At 42.1% G+C, this 25,036-nt stretch overlaps 1 long non-coding RNA gene across 1 annotated transcript; it reads right to left on the reverse strand.

Annotated features, from left to right (window-relative positions):
- Nucleotides 1-21,894: 21,894 nt before the first annotated feature.
- On the reverse strand, nt 21,895-22,274 carry LOC121639925. The gene is made up of 3 exons (XR_006010271.1): nt 22,197-22,274; nt 22,024-22,103; nt 21,895-21,943 (listed from the first exon to the last, which is right to left on the reverse strand). It is a non-coding gene; the product is annotated as an uncharacterized LOC121639925 (long non-coding RNA).
- Nucleotides 22,275-25,036: the final 2,762 nt, after the last annotated feature.

Genomic DNA, 25,036 nt, shown 5'->3' on the forward strand with positions numbered 1-25,036 from the left:
AATTGATTCCTGAGTCTGAACTGGAGAAACAACAACTTCCACAATGTCTTTCAAGTCAGCAAGGAGTTTCCAGGCCGGCTCATCAATGGGCACTTTTTGTCCAACTAGTAGTGGGAGAAATCTTAGCAAGTTCCAGTTCTCATGTACGTTTCCACCAATTGTTTTCCTGGATGCATAGGTCAGTGGAACAGAGTGAGGCCGATTTGTTTTATCTGTCCATCTATAGGGAAAATGTTCAATCGCCTTGTTTAAAGTTTCCAAAGTAAAATACTTTTTGGAAATAAATACAGTCAAACACAGAGATATTTCATAAGGTACAATTCCCTCAAATAAATCGTGTACAATGTCTGGAGGGAAACCACTAATAACACTGAAACTGGCAAGTTTTTCTGACAGAACACATTTACTCTTAACACCGAAACAGTTGTTCAAAGAATTTTCCTCAAAGGTTTTTAGATGATTCAAGTGACTCTCCTCAGATCTCAGCAAGAAACCTCCAGCTTCGACCTCCTTGTTCTGGATTTCTAACCTATCTGCCAAACAAAACCTGCAAACGTATCTGCCAGAAAAACTCTCCACAAAACCAGCAAGACTGTGTGCTCCCAGGTTGTCTGCAACAACACACTGCAATGTGCCCTTCAAAGTTTTCCCTAACTTATCCACACAAATACCCTGTTGTTCTAATGTTATGAGATCAGTAATCAAAGGTTCAAACACCTTTTCATAACCATAGACCTTAACATCATTGCTATTAATCAAGGCAGCCAAATGGATAGAGGACAATGAGGAGTGACAACCTGGCGGCAAATTGCCTAAAATCCAATACACGGCACAGATTGTGTGTTTTTTACGTGATGTACCAAGGGGACTGCATATTTCATAGTCATCAACATACAAAATCAATAAAAATTGCACATTTATCTGAGAGTATAGCATTTCTTTTAAAGAGAAGTCCATCCCAAAAGGATCTGTATACCTGTTTATCACTATCTACTGTATTATGTATTTCTTGCAGATTTATAGCCTTATCCAGAATAGTGCCACAATTTAAAAGCTGCTGCAAGGATTTTAATAAAGGCACATACTGAAAAGACTTATGATTTGTTTGGTCTAATACAAATTCAACAGGCTCCACAAGTGTTTTCTATAGTAAGCCTTCCGTTTCCAAGCAGTAGACAGTGGACCGTGTTTTCCTAATGCAACTTGAATAGAATGTGAGGTGCAAAGTACAGTGGCTAATTCTTTCACAACAGGATCATCAACTCTACAACTGTTATCTTGTAAAAAGTCAAAAATAGTCTTTTGGGCTACTGGCACAGAGGCAGTTTCAATTAAATACCCCAACTCTTCAAGTAGTTCATTTATAGCTACACTTGGCACCAGAAAAGAGTGTTCTAACTTAAGTAAAACTGAGGCTAATTTTAGTTCAATAACTTTAGTCAAATCTGTTGATATTTCATCAGCAAATTCGTCAGATGGTAAATCATCATCTGACTGCTCAGTAGTGCCACTTTCAAATGATTCTTTTTTTTTTTTTTTTTTTTTTTTTTTTTCAACTTGTCCTGTCCAGCATCATAGCAAGCAAAATGATAATCTGGTTGCTGTATCGTGCTGAACAAATTTGCTCTGCCAAGGGGAGGCCTATGGGTAAGGCTCCTCTTGATAATGTGATTAATTTATTTATTTATTTACTTTGAATCACGGAATCTATGTAATCTTGCTGGACCTGACCGGAGGGGACAGAAAAAGATGGAAAATAGCAAAAAAAGAGCAAAAGGGAAAGAAGAATGGAGACAAAAAGATCACAGACAGAAGGAAAACGACCCTTCAATCCACACCATCACCAGACAACAAACTGTTACACCTGTACATGAACACACCAGAAAATTTCCTACAACTTTTACAAAAGCAGAAACACACACACAGAAAAAAAACAAAATAAAAAAAACAAAACAAAAAAAAAAAAAACAGGGCTGCCAGTCATTAAGAGTTTTTAAATAATAACCAAATCAAATCAAAAAGACATAACAGCGACCAGATACTAACTCAGGAAAAATAGAATAAAAAGCTAACTTCCCTCTGGATGATGAGCCTTTAGTGGCATTAGGCACCCCTGCTCCCCAGGAGGCCCCCCAGGGCAAGACAGGCCAGGACAGGCCGCCCCCCACGACCGGGCCATTCAGGGACCGCAGCCAGTGAGCCGCCACCCACCCCAGAAAGTTCCCACCCCCCCACACCCCTAACGGGGAATGAGAGGATGGGGACAGCGGCAGACCCACAGCCCACCACCCCCAGGCCCGCCCAAGCCCCCCCCCCACAAATGCACTTAACCCCGCCCCAACCACACACAGAAACACATGCACACACCTATTTCCTTGCACACTCCCACTCATCCTAACTCACATATGCCCTCTCAGCCCCACCCAAAAAATATAAACACTCGCACAGCATCTAACCCTCCCACTCTCACTCCCCAGACACACCCCCACTCATCCTAACACATGCATATGCACGCACACAAACATACCCCCCCATTCACACAAACATCCAAAGTATAGACACACACACAACATACAAGCATCCCTGTCTCACACCCCAGCACCTCCCCCTATAATCCCCCGAATCCCACTTAGCCCTCCTTCAAACCCCTACACCCCCCCTGCCCCCCGGGCCATACCCTGGGTCCCAGGGTGTCAACCAGACACCAGGGCATGCACCAAACCACACCATGGCAGCACATCCGGGCAGGCCCAGACCCCAGGCACATACGGAGCCCACCACCCCGGAGGGAGGAGGACCACCCCCAGGCACCAGAGCCCAAAACGCCCGCCCAGCCCGCCCCAGAATAGCCCGGCCACCCGGCTCAGGACCGACGCCCACCAACCCAGGCACCACCAGTGGCCTCACCCCCCGCCACGAGGCGACTCCAACCGCTGGCCCCCACAGCCCCCGACGGGGACAGACTCAGAGCCACCCCCACCGCAGAGCAGCCCGGTCCCGCATCACGGGCAACCACAAAGAACCCGCAACCACCAGTCCCTCCCGGCCATTTCTCAAACCCCCATAGCAACAAGGTCACAGTCCTCCACCTACACTAAGTGATGGAACTAAGCACAGGGGACCAGAAGGAATGAGATTCAGCCGAATAGTTCTTTAAGGAGGCAGACATTGTCTCATTACTGATGTGGTCAACTAAGAGATTCCTAAACTGCTGAATACACAGATTATTTTTGTTTTTCCAGTTCACAAGGATAGTTTTCTTTGCGATGCATAATGCTGTGCGTATCATGTGTGCAGAGTTAATTGCCATATTAATGTCACCCAAGTCACCTAGTAGACATAGTGCGGGGATTGTAGGAATATTACATTTAAACCATGTTGACATGTCCACACATACCTGAAGCCAGAACCTGCGGACAGGTGTGCAGGACCACAAGGCATGGAGGTAGTTATCAGGTGTGTTTTCATTGCAGTGTGTGCAGATGTTTGATTGTGACAGACCCATCCTGAACATCCTTTGTCCTGTATAATGAGTTCTATGCAGAATTTTGAATTGTATTAGTTGCATATTTGAATTTTTAGTCATTTTAAAGGTGTTTAAACATATTTGTGACCATTTATCGTTATTAAAGTTACTGGATAAGTCACCCTCCCATTTTGAAGTTGGAAGACAGATTGAGTCTTCTAGTTTAGATAATAGTCTATATGTTTTTGATAATAGCTTTGGGGCATTGAGATTCATGAATTCTGCCACCCTAATAGGTAGCTGTAAGTTTAATTGATTAATGGTATATTTTTTACATATAATAGATTTAAGCTGGTGATATTCTAAAAATCTTTTGCTACTGATTCCATATTGTGAAGTGAGAATATTAAATGATAAGAAGTTTCCATTTTCTATTATATGTTCTAACTGTTTTATTCCTTTATTTTTCCATTGAGTAAAATTGATAAGCTTTTTGTTTTGCAGGATCTCAGGGTTGTTCCAGAGGGGTGTAAACTTACATGGAAAAAGTGAGGATTTGGTTATTTTTAGAAAATCCCACCAAGCCACTAAGGAGGAACTGATATTGATGCTTTTAAAACACTTATGTGTTTTGATGGTTGAGCTGATGAATGGCAGATCAGAGATAAACACATCCTCACACAATGCTTGCTCTACATCTAACCATGTTTCATCCAGACTGCTAGGTTTAAGCCATTTGGAGATATACTGCAGCTTGTTAGCTAAGAAAACATGATTAAAGTCGGGTAGCTCCAATCCGCCTCTATCTTTAGTCTGTTGTAAAGTTTTTAGACTGATACGTGATGGCTTATTTTTCCATAAAAATTTAGATATATGTGAGTCCAGTGACTTAAACCAACTGGAGGATGGTTTAGTGCGTATCATTGAAAACAGGTAGTTTACTTTAGATAGAACCATCATTTTAACTGTGGCAACCCTCCCCATGAGTGATATGGGTAAGCGCCTCCACCGTGAGAGATCATCCTCTATTGCTTTAAGTAGCTGGACATAATTTAGCTTTGTTAGTTCTGATAGCCTGGGGGAAATGTTTATGCCTAGATATCTAATGTTTCCAGACTGTATTGTAGTATTGGGTATGTTTTGTAGGTCACAGTTGATGGGCATAATAATAGTCTTAGACCAGTTAATAGAGTATTCAGATATTGATGAGAATGTGTTAATAAGTGTGATTGTCTGGGGGAGAGACGTCGGTGAGTTCTGGAGAAAGAGTAATACGTCATCAGCATAAAGACTTATCTTGTGTTCTATATTTTTGGCATGGATTCCTTTAATCTCTTTATTTTGTCTTATGGCAGCAGCTAGGGGTTCAATAAAAATAGCAAAGAGTGATGGAGAAAGCGGGCAGCCCTGTCTGGTGCCTCTCTGCAAACAGAAGCTTGGAGAGGTTTGATCATTGGTCTTCACACATGCATTTGGGTTGTTATATAATATCTTTATCCAATCTATGTAAGATGACCCAAACCCAAATTTGTTTAACGTTGCAAATAAAAATTTCCAGTTTACTCGGTCAAACGCTTTTTCTGCGTCTAAAGAAATTACTGTGGATTCCAGATTATGTAGAGTAGAATAATCTATGATGTTAATTAATCTACGCATGTTAGTAGAGGAATGTCTACCTTTAATAAAGCCTGTTTGGTCAGGATGTATTATTAGAGGGGTTATTTTTTCTATTCTTCTGGCCAAAGCTTTGCTAATTATTTTGAGATCTACATTTATTAATGAAATTGGACGGTAACTGGATTGAAGTGTCGGGTCTTTACCTGGTTTTAATAGTAGAGTAATATTGGCTAGGTTCATATTTGAAGGTATTTTTTGTTTTTCCTTTATTTCTAATATCATATTGTAGAAAGTGGGTGCCAACGTTGTCCAGAATTCTTTGTAGAATTCTGCTGGGTAACCATCTGGACCTGGAGCTTTATTGTTGGGCATATGCTGGAGAGCTTCATGGAGTTCGCCGACTGAAAGGGGGGAATCCAAGACCATTTTATCTTCATGTTTTACTTGTGGAAGATTAATGTTACTAAGAAATTTATCAATATTGTCATCTGTTGTAGTTAGTTGTGATGTATATAATGTTTTATAGAATTCTTTAAAAGTGTTATTTATCTTGTCAGGGTCGTGGCTGATGTTTCCTTCTGGATCTCTGACAGAGGAGATGGTTGTTTTCTCCTTGTTTGTTTTTAACTGATTAGCCAGGAACCTTCCAGATTTATTTCCATGCTCAAAATTCTCCAAGCGACGTCTTTGCACCAAGAACTGCGTCTTTTTATCTATTATTTCATTAAATTCAAGTTTAGCTTTCCTTATAGCATTTAGTGTGTGTTCTTCTGGGGAGACATGGTAAGCGTCCTCTAAGGATTTAATTCTGAGTTCTAACTCTGAAATTCTCAAAGTTTCCTTCTTTTTCTTATGAGAAGAAATGGAAATAATTTTCCCTCTCATTACTGCTTTTCCTGCTTCCCAAAGAACACTTGCTGAAGTTTCTGGCAAGTCGTTATTTTCTAGATATAAGGACCATTCTCTTTTGAAGTAGCTGATAAACTCAGGATCTTTAAGTAGTGACGTATTAAATCTCCAGTTTCTAGTTGCTGGTTTATTGCTCTTACTTCTCAGAGTGAATGATACTGGTGCGTGATCACTAATGCTAATAGGATGGATCTTGATTTCTGACATGTCATTCATCAGCGAGCTGCTAGTTAAGAAATAATCTAATCTAGAATAGGAATGGTGAACTGAAGAAAAGAAAGTATATTCTCTTAGTGTCGGATGGTGAGAGCGCCAAGCATCACAGAGACCAAAATCCTTCATGTACTGTTTTACAGTTTCTGAGGATTTCCAGACTCGATGAGCTCCTGTGGTACTTTTTTTCTCCAGTATAATGTTAAAATCACCTCCTACAATTAATGTGTTATCTGAGTGACCATAGAGTGAGGCAAAGAGGGAGTGAAAGAAGGACGGATCATCAACATTTGGACCATATATATTTGCGATACATAACTTAACATTTTTAATAGATAATGTAATTATTATAAATCTGCCGTCTGGATCTATGATTGTGTTATCTATATCAAAATTTAACCTTCTATTAATAAGAGTTGCTACTCCTCTCTGCCTAGAATTATAACAAGCTGAATACACGTGTGGAAACTGGGTTGTTGAGAGAAGATCTATTGTTGAGTTTGATAAATGAGTCTCTTGGAGTAATATTATATCTGCTTTCATTTCTTGCAAACGATTAAAAAATTTTAACCTCTTTTCCCTTGTGCCAGCTCCACGCACATTCCAAGTGACAAATGTGAGTTTGTTCATGAACCAACCACAGAAATGAGGGCTATATGCATATTACTGAAGCGTGTGTGCGTGCATCCCACTGCTTCTCTGCGTGCATGTGTATCTGCCGGCTGGTTGTGACAGGGATGTATGTGCGCTTGTGCTGTTCTGTGTGTGTTCCTGTGAATCATGAAAAGTGCTGATGTGTATATAATATAATGACAAGTGTTACCGTTAACCGTTAAAGGGTCGGAGAGAAGAAGTGTAAAGAGTGAAAAGAGCGACAGTGCCAAAGAAAAAAAGTAATTTAAAAAACTCATCTGTGCTGAGAGCAGTGTAGTGGAGACAGGCAGTGGATTTACTGTTAACTAAATTATCTTTTATGGCAGTTTTATGGATATAACATGATCTAGAGAGAAAACAGGAAAATTAAAGCACATACCAAGTCAGTAGAGCCACGGAGTGATGTCCGGGTCGCGGTACAGCTGTCCATTAATAAATAATTTATCCACCGCGATGACAGCGCGAGCACCTTGCGTGATGGATTTCCTCCTGATGGGAAACAGGACTCTCCGTCGGTCCAGAATCTCTCTCGGATATCTCTCTCGGACTTTCAAATGATTCTACAGTAGCAAGGCTATCAACAGGTTCATAAACAACACCATGCTTAAAATCATGAATAGTATGGGGGGTATGTTTTCTCCATTTGTGAGTTCTGAAAGCACCCTAAAGATTTGTTTTATATGAACAATGAGCAAACATGCAATTCACAGATTCATGTTTTTTCAAATGTATCCCAATGTGTTGAAAATAGTCTGTCTCAGTCGAAAGTTGATCGTTCTCACAGATGTGGCACTTAAAATGTGAAATGCAATCTTTCTGTGTGGACTTTTGAGCAAAATGGGATTTGCTTAGATGGGTCAGCAGAGCCTTTCATGTCTTGCATGTGCATGGACAGTTCTTAAGTAGACGGGTAAGCATGGCCCCGTCCATAATGTCGATGATCAAGTTTGTAATGTTTCAGAAGTTCAGATCTTCTTGAATATGAATGGCCACAGTCTTTACATTTCCACATGTATTGATTACTGAGGAAAAATACAAGAGTTGTGTGAGTGTTTTAGGAGGGTGATCCAATTATTGCAGTAATCATGTCTTTGTACGCAGGACTTACCACAAGCTGACGAGAAGCTTCCAAATTGGTTGCACAGCAAGATTACAATGGAACTGGAAGCTGCTTTCCTGAAGTTAAAGGAGACAATTTCTTTGTTGGGTATTCTTAATGCTAATCTTAATGCTAAATAAATTACTATCTATGTAATATAAACATAACAGAATGTTATTATGCCTTCCATTGTGATTTAAGCTTGACGCACTGCATATGTCTTACATATGATTAAAGCTAAATCTGAATAATTCATTTAGGCTTGATGGGGTGCTGAGGGTGAAAGATCACAGACATGTCATGATGTACACAAAATGCCAGGGCCACCAATCTGGCTCCAATCTTTTGTAATCTCCTCCTAAAAAACGATGCCATTGAAAATGTGCTGGCTACGGATAGACAATAACTTTAATATTGTAACATAAGCTCTGCTGTTACCGTCCATGTTTACTTCCGCAAACACGAAGACGTCACACGCACGCTCACTGTCACGTCGTCGTCTCTTCTACACATGAGGGACACTTGTGGTGCGCAATAAGGTTTTTACAGGAGATCACATACAAGTCGCATTTAATTGGAACGTGAATGGACTCTCAAAAACTAGGATTTCACAAAAAAAAATAAATAAAAAAAATACGAATTGAGCATTATGCCCTGCAGCGTGAACATATATCAGAAAAAGCCAGCATCAAAAAAGATGCCCGAAATGATTTGAGACAAACATCAGCCCTGTTGAAAGGTTCCCTTTCTAATTTAGTAAAAACAAACTTCACGGGAAGTGATTTCTGTTGCAGTTCTTTCTGTTGCAGTTTTAAATGGAGCTTGACATGGCGTAATTTATTAGCTAAGGTATTTTTTTTAATGCTCTAAAAAAAACAAAGTAGCCCAAGTCCCTAGCTCAGCTTAGTTTGAATCATGGTAGAAAGTTTCTGCGCTCACACACACTCATAAAAGATTCAAACAATGCATGTACCGTTATCGTCAAGATTTAACAACATTTTCTTTAATTTCACTCATATTACAATTTACATTTGACCTTACCGTAGAATGTCTTCCTCTCTCAGGTCCTGACTTTTCCGTTCGTAATGTGTTTCGACCCCAAGGGCTGAAAATTTAATCCAGTCAAGGACATACAGTATTATATATATGTTGAAAAGTGAAAAAGAGAACAAATTTTTAAATGTTTTCCTCACCAGTGCCAACATCGCTCTAAAATGGAGGACAGTTTGAGGCGGATGTACTTTTATCCCGCCAGAACAGTGTGCGCATGCGCACATTATACTTAGACTAATTAAGGTGCTTAGATCAAAATTAAACAAATTACTTTGGTTACCTCTTGTCGGTACCCTTGTAGTAATGTAAAAGAAAAGGATTACTCCACAAACATAAATTCCAACATTTTAGTTTAAATGAGAAAAGTAGTATTTTTTAACTATTGGAAAAAAGACAAAAGACATTAAACGAACAACAGCTGTGTTTACTTTTTTCAGTGTAATAATTATGCACACCTGATATAGGGTGTTGATGTCACTAGACCACACCCCTTCTCATTACGGAGATGCACATCACCGGTTGGAGTAGAACAACATGCATGAAGAGGATGATGTGATCAAAATACTCTTGCCTAATAATTCTGGACATACTGTATGATTGCTAACTCATGATTAAAAGAAATTTAAAATATTATTATTAAATAGATTATACATGGGCTTAATAACAATTTAAGAAACTGTTATAACTGTAGTTATAAATTATTCTAAATGCTTAACTCATGATTTATAAAATCTAAAACTATCATTATCAACTACATTATACATGAGCTTATTAATAATTAATGAAGGCTTTATAACTGTAGTTATAAACTAATTTAAAAGCTTAGTCTATGATTTATAGAGTATGAAAATATCATTTATTAAACCGTTTATTTAACAGTTTATTAATGATGAATAATGTCTTTATAACTGTAGGTATAAATGATTAACTAATAAGGAGTAATGCTTTGTAAATACGTAATAAATGATCAGTTAAATCTTAATTAATGCTTTAATAATGCTTTACTAATGCTTAATAGTGTGCAGTTATTATAAAGTGTTACCAATCAATCAAACTTTATTTGTATAGCGCTTTACAAGAGATGGGCAGATCTGTGATGGTCCGCAACTCAAGTGGCAAATTGTTCCAAAGTCTGGGACCGGCTACAGCGAATGAACAGTTGCCCCACTGCTTGCAATTGGTCCTGGGACCTCCAGGTGTTTGTCAGAAGCCGAGCAGCAGCATTCTGCACCAGTTGCAGCCGATTGAGTGTGCACTGGTTCAGACCAATATAAAGAGCATTGGAGTAGTCAATATGTGAGCTGATAAAAGCATGCATAGCCTTCTCCAGGTCGTTCTGAGAAAGGAATGGTTTGACCTTGGCCAGAAGACGGAGCTGGAAGAAGCTGGCTTTAACAACACTGTCAATCTGTCTGTCATGTTTCATACAGTTGTCAAACTCCACTCCCAGGTTTTTTACATCTGGTTTACAGAGCGGACCAAGAGAACCAAGATCAGGTACATCCTCAAACAAGTTAGGACCAAACAAAATACACTCAGTTTTACTTTCATTTAGATGCAGAAAATTCTGAGAAAGCCACATCTTAATATCCGCCAAAGAGTTTTGTATGGACAAAAGTGCACTGGGATTGTTAGAACCAATGGGTAGGCATACTTGAAGGTCATCTGCATAAAAATGAAAGAAAAGGTTATGTTTGTAGATGACTGAGCTGAGAGGCAACATATAAAGAGAAAACAACAAAGGGCCAAGGATAGAGCCCTGTGGCACACCAGTGGTTAGAGGGACCGTAGAGGATGAGAGGTCATTAAATATCACCCTAAAGCTCCTATCAGTCAAATAAGATTCCAACCACTGCAGGACAGTGCCACGGAGACCGACCTGTTGGGACAGGCGAGTGGTGAGGACTGAATGGTCCACAATATCTGTGATGTTACATGTTTAATGTAGGTAAAATGTTTAGCACTACCCAGTGGCTGTGTGGAAGCCGGCAGCTCGTTTTAGTTTGCTGTTTCTCTATTGCTCAGCTTGGCTCACATGGTTAGTCTTAGGTGAGACCTGCCATTTTGAACCAAGGTCTGGCATAGCAGGAGGCTTCAGTTGAGCCTCTGCTGAATCATGTGCAATCTGCCTGTGTTGAGCCTCAGAGAAGCTTTGTTTGTAAGTATATTTGCCATACTTAATGTTGGGAATAGATAAAGATGTATATTTTATCCCTATTTGGTATGTATTAGAATTTATAATGGCTTTCTGCTTTCATATAAAAATTGAATAAGCGAGTGAGATAATGTTACAGATAATTGTGAAGTAAAGATTTCTTTTGTTTGTTGTAGTTTCACAAGAAGAAAATGTAAGCACGAAGAATGTGGAAAAGCATGTAAAGAAAAAAGAATGGATGCAAAGGACAAGTAAAACTATTGAACTTTACTTCAACTTCTCAATCATCATTCAGCTCTGGAGTGCCTAGTACACCTGCTTACCCTTGTTTAGCTGTCTGTCACTGCGTGGAGAGCTACGCACGCAGGGGACAGAACAATATCAAAAGCTGCTGTGAGGTCCAGCATCACCCGGAACACAGGCTTCTTGGAATCAAGAGATAAAAGAATGTTGTTTTGGACTTTTAACAGGGTAGACTCTGTGCCGTGTCGTGATCGAATACAGACTGAAATTTGTCTAAAACAGTGTTGTTCTCTAAAAATGATTGCAACTGAATAAAAACAACTTTTTCTAAAACCTTAGATAAAAATGGTAAGTTTGAGACAGGTCTAAAATTTGATAAAAACAGATGGGTCACGGTTGTGTTTTTTAAGTAGTGGCTTGACAACAGCGTGTTTAAAGGCAGCTGGAACCATTCCACACCTGAGGCAACTTTTAACCTGTTAAGCCCGACGGACCCACCAGTGGGTCCAACAGGTGTAAACACAAGTTCATGTGTGTAAAAAAGTTACTTTAGTGATGTTAGGGTATTTTATTTATAATGTGTCTTAAAGAAGAATACCTAATGCCACTAAATCAACTCTTCAAGTGCATTTGGTCAACAAAGAATTTGTTTAATAACAACTTTAAAATACGTATGCCTCAAACAACAGCGCCACCATAACCAGTAACACCTGAATTAAAATGCAACACAACGCGTGATCCGTTCACTCCACCCCAACATATTTGGTATCAAATGAAACTAGAAAAGCTGCACTTTCATATGATACCAAGCATAAAAAGATATTCGCCAAGCACCTCACGTCAGTCTCAAAACATACACAAAGCTAACCATCGTATATCACAGCAGCCTTATCAGATAGCATGTTTATCACCAAATACAGCACCAAATCCCAAAAGCTATTCTCACAAACAGCCACATATTTTATTTCCTTACCTTTTTGTGGTCATTTTCAGTCTATCCACATTGTTCTTCGTCCAAAACTCACAGCGTAGCAATCCATAATGGTAAAACTGCGTCATGCGCTAACATGTCATATGCTCCCATTCACAACCATTTTGTTGTCTTGTTGTGGGTCTTGGCAGTGTACATAAAGTTTGGTCAAATTTTACATCTTGCGAGCTTTCCAACGATATGTTACACTTGAACAACACTTTAGCTGTCAGGTATAAATACTTGAGCGTAAACAAAGGAGCATTATTGCCATTTTGCTGCAGTTACGCACGGGGGCGCACCGGAAAGAGCGAATATCGAACAGCATTCATTTCTTTGCTTCATTATAACTTTTTATCCATTTAGAACGAAGGATAAAAGCCATAAACATGTCCAAGAAATTACAAAGAACCAAATACACCGTGTTGGAAGTTCTGGAGGACATACAGAGACAGCACAATTTGGCACAGTTTGCGTATCCAATTGGCCAAATGGAAAGTCCGCCTGGTACTATCCACACTAAGACCTGCATAAAAGCTATGAGCTTTGCTCTTTTCTCATGAAACCTTGTACAGTTGTAGTCAAGGAGTTGCTGAATCCATGCAGTGGTAGCTTTATGCACAGAATGATTTCTGTCATGATATTTTTATCTGTGTACAAAAAAAATAAATAAATAAATAAATTTAAAACTTTTTTTTTTTTTACCTATGGTTTATGACAATTTGCACAGGCATATTAACATTCACAATGTTTCTGACACTGGATTTATATTCCATAGGGTCTTACTTATCCATTCAGACCACGCTTATGTATACTGACCTAAAAATTACAGGGTTATTGTTGATTTAATTTGGGTAGGTCTGTTCAGGCAAACTACATCTCCAAAAACCCTAGGGCTTAAAAGGTTAATAAAAGAGAGAAGGCATGGCCCAACAGTAATAAAAGCCTCTTTGAGCACCTTTGCAGGTACAATGTCCAAGGGACAGTAACTGGGTTTAATACTCAGTACCACCTCAGTGAGAAGTGATAGAGACACTTACTCAAAACTTTCCAAAACAGCAGACGGTGCAGGAGGAGTGTACAGTTCAGCACAAACATTTATATTATTCTTAATGTGCTGTCTCACAGATGCCACCTTATTGGTGAAAAAGTGAAGAAAATTTTCACAGGTTGAAGCTGAAACATTAGACAGAACAGTGGGAGGGTTTATAACAGAGTTAATTGTGTTGAACAATACTCTAGGACAGGGGTAGCCAACGTCGGTCCTCGAGGGCACCAATCCGGCAGGTTTTCCAGATTTCCCTGCTCCAGCACACCTGCCTCAAATTAAATGGATCCAACAGCCTATAAGGATCTTCACAATGGCTCGTTAGTTTAAGTCAGGTGTGTTGGAGCAGGGAAATCTGGAAAACCTGCTGGATTGGTGCCCTCGAGGACCGACGTTGGCTACCCCTGCTCTAGGATGACTGCAACTGTTGGTGATTATATCTGACAAATATTGAGACTTGGCCTCTTTCTATGATAGTCCTTCAAACTGTCTCTCAAAATTCCCAGAGACACATGCAGCCTGTCCTTTTTCCACCTGCGCTCCGCCTGTCTGCAGCGCTGTCTGATGCCACAGGTGGTGTCATTGAGCCAGGGTTCAGGTTTGGGTTTGGTAGATTTAGACTTAAAAGGTGCAACAGTATCCAGAATCCCAGAGCAGGTGGAATGAAAAGAGGTGATGAAGTCGTCAGGGCACAGAGTAGAGGCCAACCCATCTGCGGAATATAGGTGAGTGTCCAGGAAGGCAGATGCAAATTCTCTTGCTGTAGAGGAGGTGATGGTACATCGAGAGCAGGCCGGCATTAAAGGAAGGCAGATGCAAATTCTCTTGCTGTAGAGGAGGTGATGGTACATCGAGAGCAGGCCGGCATTAAAGGTTTGGCTGTGGGACGAGGAGCTGTGTATTCGAACATGACAGGGAGGTGGTCCGAGAGACAAATAGCAGCTGTTTCTTTGACAGACAGCATGTGAAATGACCAGGTCCAAGGTGTGACCCAGTTGATGTGTGGGGCCATTCACTGACTGAGTGAGATCAAAGAAATCCAGAAGACGTTTAAAATTGTTAGCCAGCTCATTAGATGTGCAACAGACATGTATATTAAAGTCCCCACAGAGTAGTATCTTATCATATTTACACATAATGTTTGATAAAAATTCAGAGAATTCAGATATGAAATCTGTATTAAATCTAGGGGGCCGATATATTGCAGCACACAACAAAGGAGAGGCAAAGCCAATTACAGCCAATTACAACTATTTGTTCAAAATTCAAAAGTAGAATAGCAGTCTGCAGGGATTAAATGGCAGTTGAATCTCTGTTTAAACACTGTGGCCACACCACCAAGAAAGAATAGCCGGGAGGGAGGAGCTCAGTGAGAGCACTGTTGTCACTTGGCTTCAGCCAGGTCTCAGTCATTAAAAGAAAGTCCAGATTGTGTGTAGTGTTGCGATCCAAATCTGGGGTATGACTGGGTGCAACACAAAATAACATCGGGACGGATGCGAAAGGTGAACACAGCACATTTTATTAGCACAAACATGAAACATGGAATAAAACCTAGGACAAAGGAAAAACATGTGTTGGGGTTAGTGAAACTGCTGAAAATAAATACAAAAGATTAAACCAAAGAACTATTTACAAAACCACCGAGTGAGAACAAAGTAGAATCCAAAGTCGGGGTAACAACTAAACAAACAAAAGAGCAGCAGTTCCATAAACTAAAATGATCTAAATCACAAACAAAATCCTAACCTAGCCCAACACAACTTAAGACAAAAGATAACGAAGGCAGAATGCACACTAGGAAGCAGCATAGCTTAAACCGAAACTGAGTGTAAAACAACAGGTAAGTCAAAACTTAACAGACCGAGGCTACGTCCGCTAACGGAATGCCAGCAGCCAGGAATATCCCTGCTGCAAACATAATTCAGTCCAACACCAAACAGACTACCAAATAGCACAGCGGACACCCAGAAAAACCATGCTACCATAACTCTGCCAAGCTAAGAGACGAGCCTACCTGCGTTAACCAGCCTCACTCCTACGCAACGAATACAGTGATTGAGGTGAGGGGAAGCGGCCTGTGCCATTCCAGCTTCCCCTCCGGACTGAATACTGCAGCAGCCTTTTCTGTCCTGGCTTCCACTGAACTGCAGGCTGATTGGCCGAACATGCAGCCAATCAGAGGGGAGGAGACAGGGGTGCGTTGGAGCCAGCCACTCCGAGCAGAGCTCCGAGCCAGGCAATTACCTGCAGAACGAGCCGCAGCTGCCTGCAGTAAGCAGCGGCCGTAACAGTAGTAATAAAATCATTCATAATAAAAGTTTTATTTGAAAGGGATCTAGTATTCACCAGCACAGATCGTACAGTGCTGGAGCACACAGCTCGCAGGTCAGCACGACTGAGTGGGCAGAGATTTACATTTTGATGTATAATGAGTTTAGAGACTGCCCTTGGGGCTCTGGCATGGATTATAGTCCTTATGGGACGCGTTTGTGGTGTGTCAGGCATACAGGGGGCGCTAAAGGGGCGGTTGAGTGTTATGGTTTCAGGCAATGAAGGAGCATGTGCTGAGGGGGTGTGTGGTGTAAATAGTCAGTCACGTGGGAAAACCTGCACGGCGTGTTGCAGATTAGCCGCTAACAAGCGGCTACCAAGATTGTTGGGATGCAGACCATCTGAGCGAAATAAAGATGAACGCCCCCAGAACAGATTAAAACTATTAATAAAACACATGTTAAGAGATCTGCACGTGAACTGGAGCCATGTATTAAGTGACAAGATTCTGCTGAACCTGCCACTGCCCCGGTGAAGAGTGGGGATAGGGCCAGAGACAAACACGGACAATCCGTGGGAAAGAAGGAGAGAAAAAAGTTCACGGAAATCCTTCTTGGTTATTTTGAATTGCTGGTGTGTGGTGTCATTCGTACCAACATGGACAACTACCCTATGAATTGTGGCCGGGACAGAGTTGAGGAGAGATGGAAGTTTCAGTAATATTGGTACTGTGGCTCCAGGAACACAGTGAGTGACTGCATTAAAAAAGCGAATGTTTCTAATGACGCGGCAGGGAGGAAGAGTGTGGTGGTGCATTGGTGCTGGATGGACTGCCATGTTGTTGTTGGCCCGGGCAGTTGTCAGGCTGAGGCGGATCATCTGACGGAGCAAGAACAGCCACAGGACCGGCCAGCCCGGTCACTGGAGGTGTCCAAGCGGGGAGGCCACTGGACCGCCTCAGAACAGCCTACTTGAGAAACCTCCTCCGAGCAGAAGACTTAGTAAGGCGGCACTGAGATTCTCTGGTGGATTTTGCAGACTGGAGCGACTCTGATGGCGGCAGAGCATTACGCACAGGACTTGGCGGTATATCATCCAGATCTGGCAAAGTGTCACTACGAGGCACACCCGCAGTCGGAACTTGTGGACAGCCTGGATCACTTCTCGACAGAGCCGGGAACTCCAAGGAGGACTCCAGGTCGGGAAGCACCTGCGCCGCTGGAGCAACAGCTGGGGGAACCGGTGAGTCCGTGGCAAGGGCCGCGTAGCGATTGGAGAGGCTCAAGCCGGGATTCCGCACCCCGACCAAGCTCCCCCTACGCCGCGGACGATAGCCTCTTCATCCAACTGCCGCTTTGGAGTTGAGCACGAAGAGGGCCGTGGACCCGTGGATCGATCCCAAACAACTGTGTCGTAGTAGGCGGTGTCACACAATAGTGTGAGGGTTCTTCTAAAAACCAGCAAAAAGGATTTCCACTGTCGAAGAAGGAGTACACAGAGCACGGTTTGCCATTTTTATTAATAAAATTGCTTCTCTTTAAAAAGAAAACCAACTCCAAAGAAGTGGAGGAAGGGAACTTCTAGGAGGAAGAAAGAGGTTACACGCCTGTGCTATCCACAAGCTCTTCCACTTTCCTTTACTTAGCCTGGGCCAATCCTGCAGCTTCTCTGGTCCTCTGCCTGCGGTCCATGCAGCTCTTTCTGACTTCTTCAGTCCCGCCTGTACAGTAGCCTTGTCTCTGTTCAGTCCTCCTTCACTTCTGCACCCCTTGATCTGCTGCTTCCCCCTTGCTCATCCTCCTTCAGTCCTTAAGACAGGCTCCTCATTACCCATTGTCCAATCCAGAGCCAGGGGGCATGGGGACCTAACTGAAATCAGCTGTTCTCAGTCATGTCCAGGTGTCTCTCATGCAATTAGTAACAGCAAGTAAAATACAAAACACAGCATTAAAAACCCACACATTTCAATAGCCAAACTCATGCAAAAAACAAAAACCCATAACTGATCAATAATAGGCTCTGTGCACAAGTCCCGTGACGTACTTCCGTTTTTCCCAGTGATCCGCAGATCCGTTTCTGGTTTACTTCCTGCTCCTGTCACAACGGCGGTAAATATGAGTCACAGTGAACAAACAAGAGCTGTAACTGAACAAAAGACAATTAAATATAACGTCAGAAATTCATACAAGTTACAGAAAACAGTGGGTGGTTCAAACGACCATTGCTGTGTGCCACTTTGTACTGGATCGAGTCGTTATAATAGTGAACTAAGCTTCCACCGCTTCCCAAAACATAGCTGCCTCCATGCGCAGTGGCTACAGAAGATCCGGAGGACGGGGTTTTCCATAACTCCGCATACAAAGATATGCAGCTGACATTTTAAAAAGGACTAGATCCGTACTACTGCTAAGGGAAGACGGGTTTTAGCTGCAAGCGCCGTGCCATCGTTGTTTGAATGGAATGGGTACACGAACGGCAAGACGCGGGCCGGTGTTTGGGAATGCCGCACTCGCCCGACATCAAGTCTGGAACCAGGCCCCGTGGAGACTGGGGAGGAGATTGTGGAACCTATGGTCCCCATGCCCATCGACCACGACTGCGGAGCAAGTCCCACAGTGTGTGTCGACCGGGAGCAATATGAGAAGTTACATGAAGAACTCGAGATGCTGAGACAGCAGGTCCAAACACTACATCTGCAGAGCTCATTTGGACTTCAGCGGTTTGCATCCTCACCAGTGGACATGAGATTTTACACCAGGTAAGATATCTACAACCAATCAATCAAGTTAGTATTTGTAAGATAAACATTTGACATTACTGTAAGTGATTGCATCTATTGTTAGTTTTAGTGAATTATTTTCTCTGTCTTCTTAATCTATAATTGAGCTTGTATGATAACTAATTCCAACTACAATACTGTATCTTGTATTTTAGATTCCCCTCATATGAGCATCTGATGGCATTTTGGGAGCTGATCAGTGCTGCTACAGTGAAAATGGTTAGGGTCACCAGCACCAAAGCAAGGAAAACAACAAGCACAACAACTGAAAGCCCTGTAACCAGACCGACTGTAAGTAGCAGGCTCATACACAAATTCAAACATCCATGAAAATATTATTATGAACTGAATTTAATTTTTAACATTTCCCCACTGAAACTGCTGCCAATAGATTAACTTTTCCTCTTTCTCTCATATCTGTCCACTGGCTGTACCCAGAGGGAGCTGGGTCATAGATTCAACATCCATCGAGCAACAGTCAGCCAAATTATTGTGACCTGGGCCAACTTTCTCTACAGCCTACTGGGCTCGGTATGTACATGGATGTCTCCTGCAGCTGTGAAAGCCAGTCTTCCATAGGACTTTAATGGCAGCTACAGCGATACACATGTGGTCCTTGACTGCACAGAGTTACGCTGTCAGACTCCTTCATCTCTGCTCCTCCAGAGTGAGGTCTTTTCCCACTACAAGTCCCACTGCACCTTCAAGGCCATGGTGGGAATGTCCCCCCACGGAGCCCTGACATTTGTGTCAGCGCTCGTTGAGGGATCCATGAGCGACAAGGAGGTCTTTCGGCAGTCAGGGATTACATCACTCTTAACACCTGACATTCGCCATCATGGTTGACAAGGGTTTCTTGGTGGATAACCTTGTACCTGGGACTGTTGATCATCCTGCCTTTCTCTCCAAGAGGACACAAATGTCAGAGGTGGATGTTCTGAAGATGCAGTCCATTGCTCGCAGTCTGGCTCTCGATGAAGGCAGACGCTTTTCCTCTCCCTCCCTCCTCCCCACTCTGCCCTGCTACTTGTCCTGTCATCTCTGAGTCTCTCTTTGCATTTCTTTCCAAAACTCAAATCTTGAACTATGGATTTGATCATTTGGTCCCTAAATGCAATCAACCAAATTTATTCGAACCGGAAAACAGGTGTAGGGGAGCCGGTTTGTCCTGGCGGAATGTTTTCGGCTGGATATGTGATGGATTCCTGGGGAGTGTGGAAAGTCATGTGCCTGTCTATCCTGTCTGTCGAGGACGCTGAAGACATCTATACATTCGGATTCATGATAACTGGGTTTCTGCTGTTTGGAGCTGGCGGTTTCCTGGCATATCGCAAAATTCGGAGACTGTCGGCGGTCACTGGCAAGCTGCCGGATTTCTGTGCCGGTGTGTGTCGAGCTATGAACAATCAGACTTTGGCGTTGCAGGAGCTAAATCGTAAACTGGAGGCTATTCCAGTTCTGGATGGCAAGCTGGTTGCGATTTCTGAGCTTGTACGTAAGGTGGACACCAACTTGGATGATTCGGATGATTGGAGAGTCGCCAGTGGGACCACTGATAGACTTAAGGCAGACGAAACAGCTCTGGACTGAAACCAAAACAAATGCTGTTATCAAATTCGGCTCCCTGTACTGGCCTTGGATGGCTGGTTAAAAAGCTCCCTGGAATGTTATGTTGACGGATGCTCAGTCCCCCCACCCTCCTCACGGGCGGTGGACTTTTACCTGGATCAGCTCCCAAGGACGCCCACTATCATTAGGTGAACTGGGACAAAGTTCACATGCTCACTTACTGCGCACACACATGCACCACACTCAAGTACACCACTACAGATGCATCTCCCCCGATGATTCACTGCCTGGGTTGTCCCTTCCCCCCCTCCCTCCACTCCCGGGCGGCGGGTTGATTGAACGCGCTCAGCTGCACTTTGCTACAATGGGAGACCCCCCCCAGGTATGAAGTTTAAAATGATAATGATGATGAGGATGAGGAAGCATCAGGAGAGTTGTTTTTGAAGTTGCACAGGGTTTGGTTGAAGATTGTGAATAAATACATTGTACTTGTACGGATGTCTGCTGAGTCTCCTTCTCATTCAGTGGACCCACCTCACAGATGATAATTTGTCAACCAAGTACTGGCATAGCAGCCCCACACCGGTTTATAGGTATGTTTGTTGTTTTGTTAAAATCAAGTCACTACATTCAGTGTTGCATCATAAATTTATACAAGTTTATAAAATAAACATTTACATTACATCACATTACATTACATTATTACATTGTGCATGGTGACTGGATTTGCACACATTACATGCATTTCTGCATGTAGACATGGAAATAAACCAGTCTACCTTCTCCTTGATGACATCTAACATGTCTCTGTCTCTGTAAATTCTTTGAATTAGTATGTCTTCCTCAGCTGAGAAAACAAAGTCACACCAATTCATTCCTGTTATTAGCATCTGCCCTTGCACTTGTGCGTAATAAGCATGTGAGCTCACGTTTGCCTGAATTCATTCTGAGATATGGGCAGTAAACGTAGCTTTTAACATTGGGACATTTCATTTCAATCAAACCAAACTGACAAGGCTCTGAAGGGTCAAAAATTAACCCATTGGGAGATGCCCCTAGCCAATGGGCATCAGGGCGAATTACAAATCCACAAGGGTAGTGGTTGAACCTCTTCATCTGACAGTACTCCCAGATGGCATCTGCCTCCAATTCAAGGCCCCTCTTCATAGCTGCAGTCTGACAGGTTCCCTGCAGTATCCGGTCAGCCAGATTGTCTTCATTACTCTCTCTGACCTGACAGATCTCCCTGAACCGTGAGGCAGTCAGTCTAGGCCTCCTTAACTGATGCCATTCACTGCATGAACTTTGTTATCTGGTAGCACATTCAAATTTGTGTGCCATGTCCCAACTGATCTCAAGACTTTTAAGGTGTAGCTGTTGTGCTTCACTACAGACAAACATGCAATTAGGTGGTTGCAGGTGGTAATTCTGAAGAGGCAGAGAAGGAGGTGGTGGGGCAGCATGGAAGGACAGGTCCTTCTTCACTCTATCTGGTTGTTGGTAGGACAATGGGCTTCCAGCTTGAACTGGGCCAAGGGCAGAGTCAACCAGAGGAACATCAGAACTGATGGAGAAGTTCTTATAGACTTCTGTCACCTAAGCATGTAAAAAAGCATTATTATAATACCATAGACATATTTTCAATGCAATATTTCAATGAGCAACATGTACAGATGGGGCTCATTGTGTATGGGGCCATTGTCCCTACAAATAATTTTGTAATGGAGAACCCTTCTGTGCACAGCTCTGTATAAAATTGTGAAATACTAGTGTATGTATATCAATTTAAGTTGACATCATGTCATACCGTCCCTTGAAGTTTGATCCTGTTAGCCCTACCTGAAGGACAGAGAGATCAGGTAAATCTCCACTGAGGCCTTTGTAGAGTGTGCTCCTGTGTGAAGCATAATAGTTTACATAAATGCCATACACATATTATCATTCAAACATTCATGCAGAATATGCAGGTTTTACCTTACACCCTCTCTTGTTCCTCCACACTTTGGTTTCGCAGATAAAACAGCCATCTTATCCACGGGTCCTGGTTTTATACCCTATCAAATAAGGCAGTATATAGTTTAGAAAACATCACCAACATGTGTATAATGAGTGTGCAACAGATAGATATGTCCTTTTTTGGCCCTTACCAACGTTCTGGGCTTGTGCCACTGTTGTTCTCCCTCAGTACAGCTTAGCATAGGGGGGACCACAGGCACCTTCAGCTGGGAATAATGTGCTGACTGGAAAAGCAAGGCTACACAGAGGTTACATAAAGCTGCTCCAGCCACACATGTGCAGCTGTGATGCAGCAGCTCCACAGGACTGGAATCTCTTAGTACCACCTGTAAAAGTAAAATGTCACAGTTAGTACTTATTAATCTTAGGCTTGTTTAACTGCTTCATTCTTTATGACACAGTCTGAGTTTTTTTAATCAAGCCTACACCTTAAATAAATGACTGAGTTTAGGTAAAACACAGCTAATAACAAGTGAGAGGCACAATAAGATGCATATAAAACTGATGTGAGTCAGTAAGCAATAACCCAGTCAGCTAAGTAAACTCACCTGCAGTAGGTAACGACTGTTTTCATTCTATCTATTAAAAGTTACATTAAACATGAATAACCTTAGCTGAATCCCCAGGAGCATTAGGAACTCTGGGTTATAATAACATTATAACTTCAACATGAGCGCATGCAGTAACCCAGTGAGGACCAGCAAGGTAAACTTACCTGTTATTTAAACCGCTCTTTTCATTGTGAGCACATTAAAGAGTTACATTAAAATGTATGACCTTGCCCAGTCCCCAAGAACATCAGGAACACTCAAGCAACCGCTGCTGTCTTATCTATTCTAGCTTCACCATACACTCAAACTGTGAGGCTTCTCAGCTTTCTTCATGGACCTGTAACACAGCGCCCTGATGACAACTTCACCTGTGCCCTGATCTTTGTCTGAGACTAAGAGAGATGCAAAAGTAACACAGTTTTAAAAACAATTAAACATATGTAACAAACGTAAAGCTTTAATTAGCAGGTCGCCAACGTTAGCTGGCCGGCTAACATCACCACATAATATACTTACCCTCGTACTGGTGCACGTAACTGGATATATGTAGACGAAAGCCTTTTTCTTGTTTGCTCTCAGGAGCAGGGGAGTGGGCATCCACGATGTGGTGTACATCATTTATAGATATTTTTGGCAGGTTTTGGAGACATCTTGAGAAGTTCATGGTGATGCGGATGAAGCAGGAAGTAAACCAGAAACTGATCTGCCGATCACTGGGAAAAACGGAAGTACGTCACGGGGCTTGTGCACAGAGCAAATTAGCTACAGAAAATAAGGTCCCACTTTGACAGGCAGCACTGAGCGAGGCCAGGCGCTTCTGCTGACTACATGCCACGTCCATAAGTTTGGAAATAAGTCCTTCTTTCTCCTGTAACTCCGCAGAGAGCCGTCGAACATCGTCTTGCAGGTCAGAAATAATTTTGTTATTGTTTTTTAGAGTAACCACAGTGAATTCAGTCTTACTTTTTTGAGCCATGACAAGCTGAGAGGCTTTCTTCAAAACAATGTGGATGAGGAACCTCACAACTTTTTCTATGACAATGACTGTATGTCCCTTCATGTAGAATCCACAGAAATACACACCAGAATCAGATAAATCCACTTGTTTAATCCTCAGAAAGACAGCGGACATGTTGGAGCTCATCTTTTAATCCATCACAGAATGAACCTTCACCTTCTGCTTCAGGTTAATCAGGAAAAAGCAGTTATTGCATTAAAGAGATGGTTGTATATAATGCTGACAAGACTGTTGAGGTGGCTGGACCTCAAACTAAACTTCCCAGAAGCCTGATCAGCAGAACTATATACAAATATATTTTACAAAGTTTCACAGCACAGAGCACATGGCCCACTGCATGCCCACGGTGTGTGATGTTGGATATTTATGACTGGAGAATAGCGATAGGGTTATAATAGGGTTACTTCACAGAATCAGTTACCATGGTAACAGACTCAGAGTCTTTCTGAAACAGAAAGAGAGGGACGTCAATTGGACAGATCCTGGAGCTGAATGTGAGTCTGGATCAGTTCAGTCTTGGCTTTGTTCGTTTCATGTTGCAGCGCAGATAAAGAAGTCTCCGCCATTTCTCTTCTCACTTTCTCCTCGTGGAGTTCTGCCTCCAGTTTCTGAACCTGTCTGAACACTAATGACTGCATGATGTTACTCTTGTGGACCTGATGATGCAGCTCCTTCTGCTGATTCAGCCAGTCCTGAAATTTTCTGGGATTATCAGTATACTTGAGGCCTGTACAACGAAGCGTAGTTAACATACCAGGATGTCTCTCTGCTACCATGATAGACATACCCAGACATTCAGGATCTGGATAAGCGGTACTACAAAGCTGGTTATCAGTAAATCAACCCAGGGTTTTTCAATTTGGATCAGTGCACACTCACATGAAAGGGGCGGAGTCTGATGCATCTGATCAGTCGCATACATGGAGAAACCCTGCAGAGCAGCTACTTCACCATGGAGGAGCAGACCATTATTTTTCAAAAATATAAAGAATTTAAAGGCATCATCCAGTACAATGACAACACTGTTGCCATAGCGACAGCCAGGAAGGAATGCTGGCAGAAAATGTCCAAGTCTATTAATGTGTAAATTTGTGAAATGATATAATATTTATGGTATATTTATGGTATTTATACATTTCATGTCTCAATTTCTTACATAAAAAAACTCCAGTATATAAATAATACACAGTAGTACATGTTCTGGAAATAAACCACATACTTTACACACCCAGGGTCTGGGGTGTCAGATAAACAGAAGTCCTCCATTTTTAGCTCTGATATTTTTCAAAAACATCTCCACAAATAAAAACCATGACAAGCTTAATATGAGAAAGTCAGAAAGTATTCATTGATTTACTTCAGGTTTTATTTGTATGAAGATACAAGCTTCATGTTTTTACCT

The sequence above is a fragment of the Melanotaenia boesemani genome, chromosome 5, assembly GCF_017639745.1.
Source record: "Melanotaenia boesemani isolate fMelBoe1 chromosome 5, fMelBoe1.pri, whole genome shotgun sequence".
NCBI classification, from domain to species: Eukaryota; Metazoa; Chordata; class Actinopteri; order Atheriniformes; family Melanotaeniidae; genus Melanotaenia; species Melanotaenia boesemani.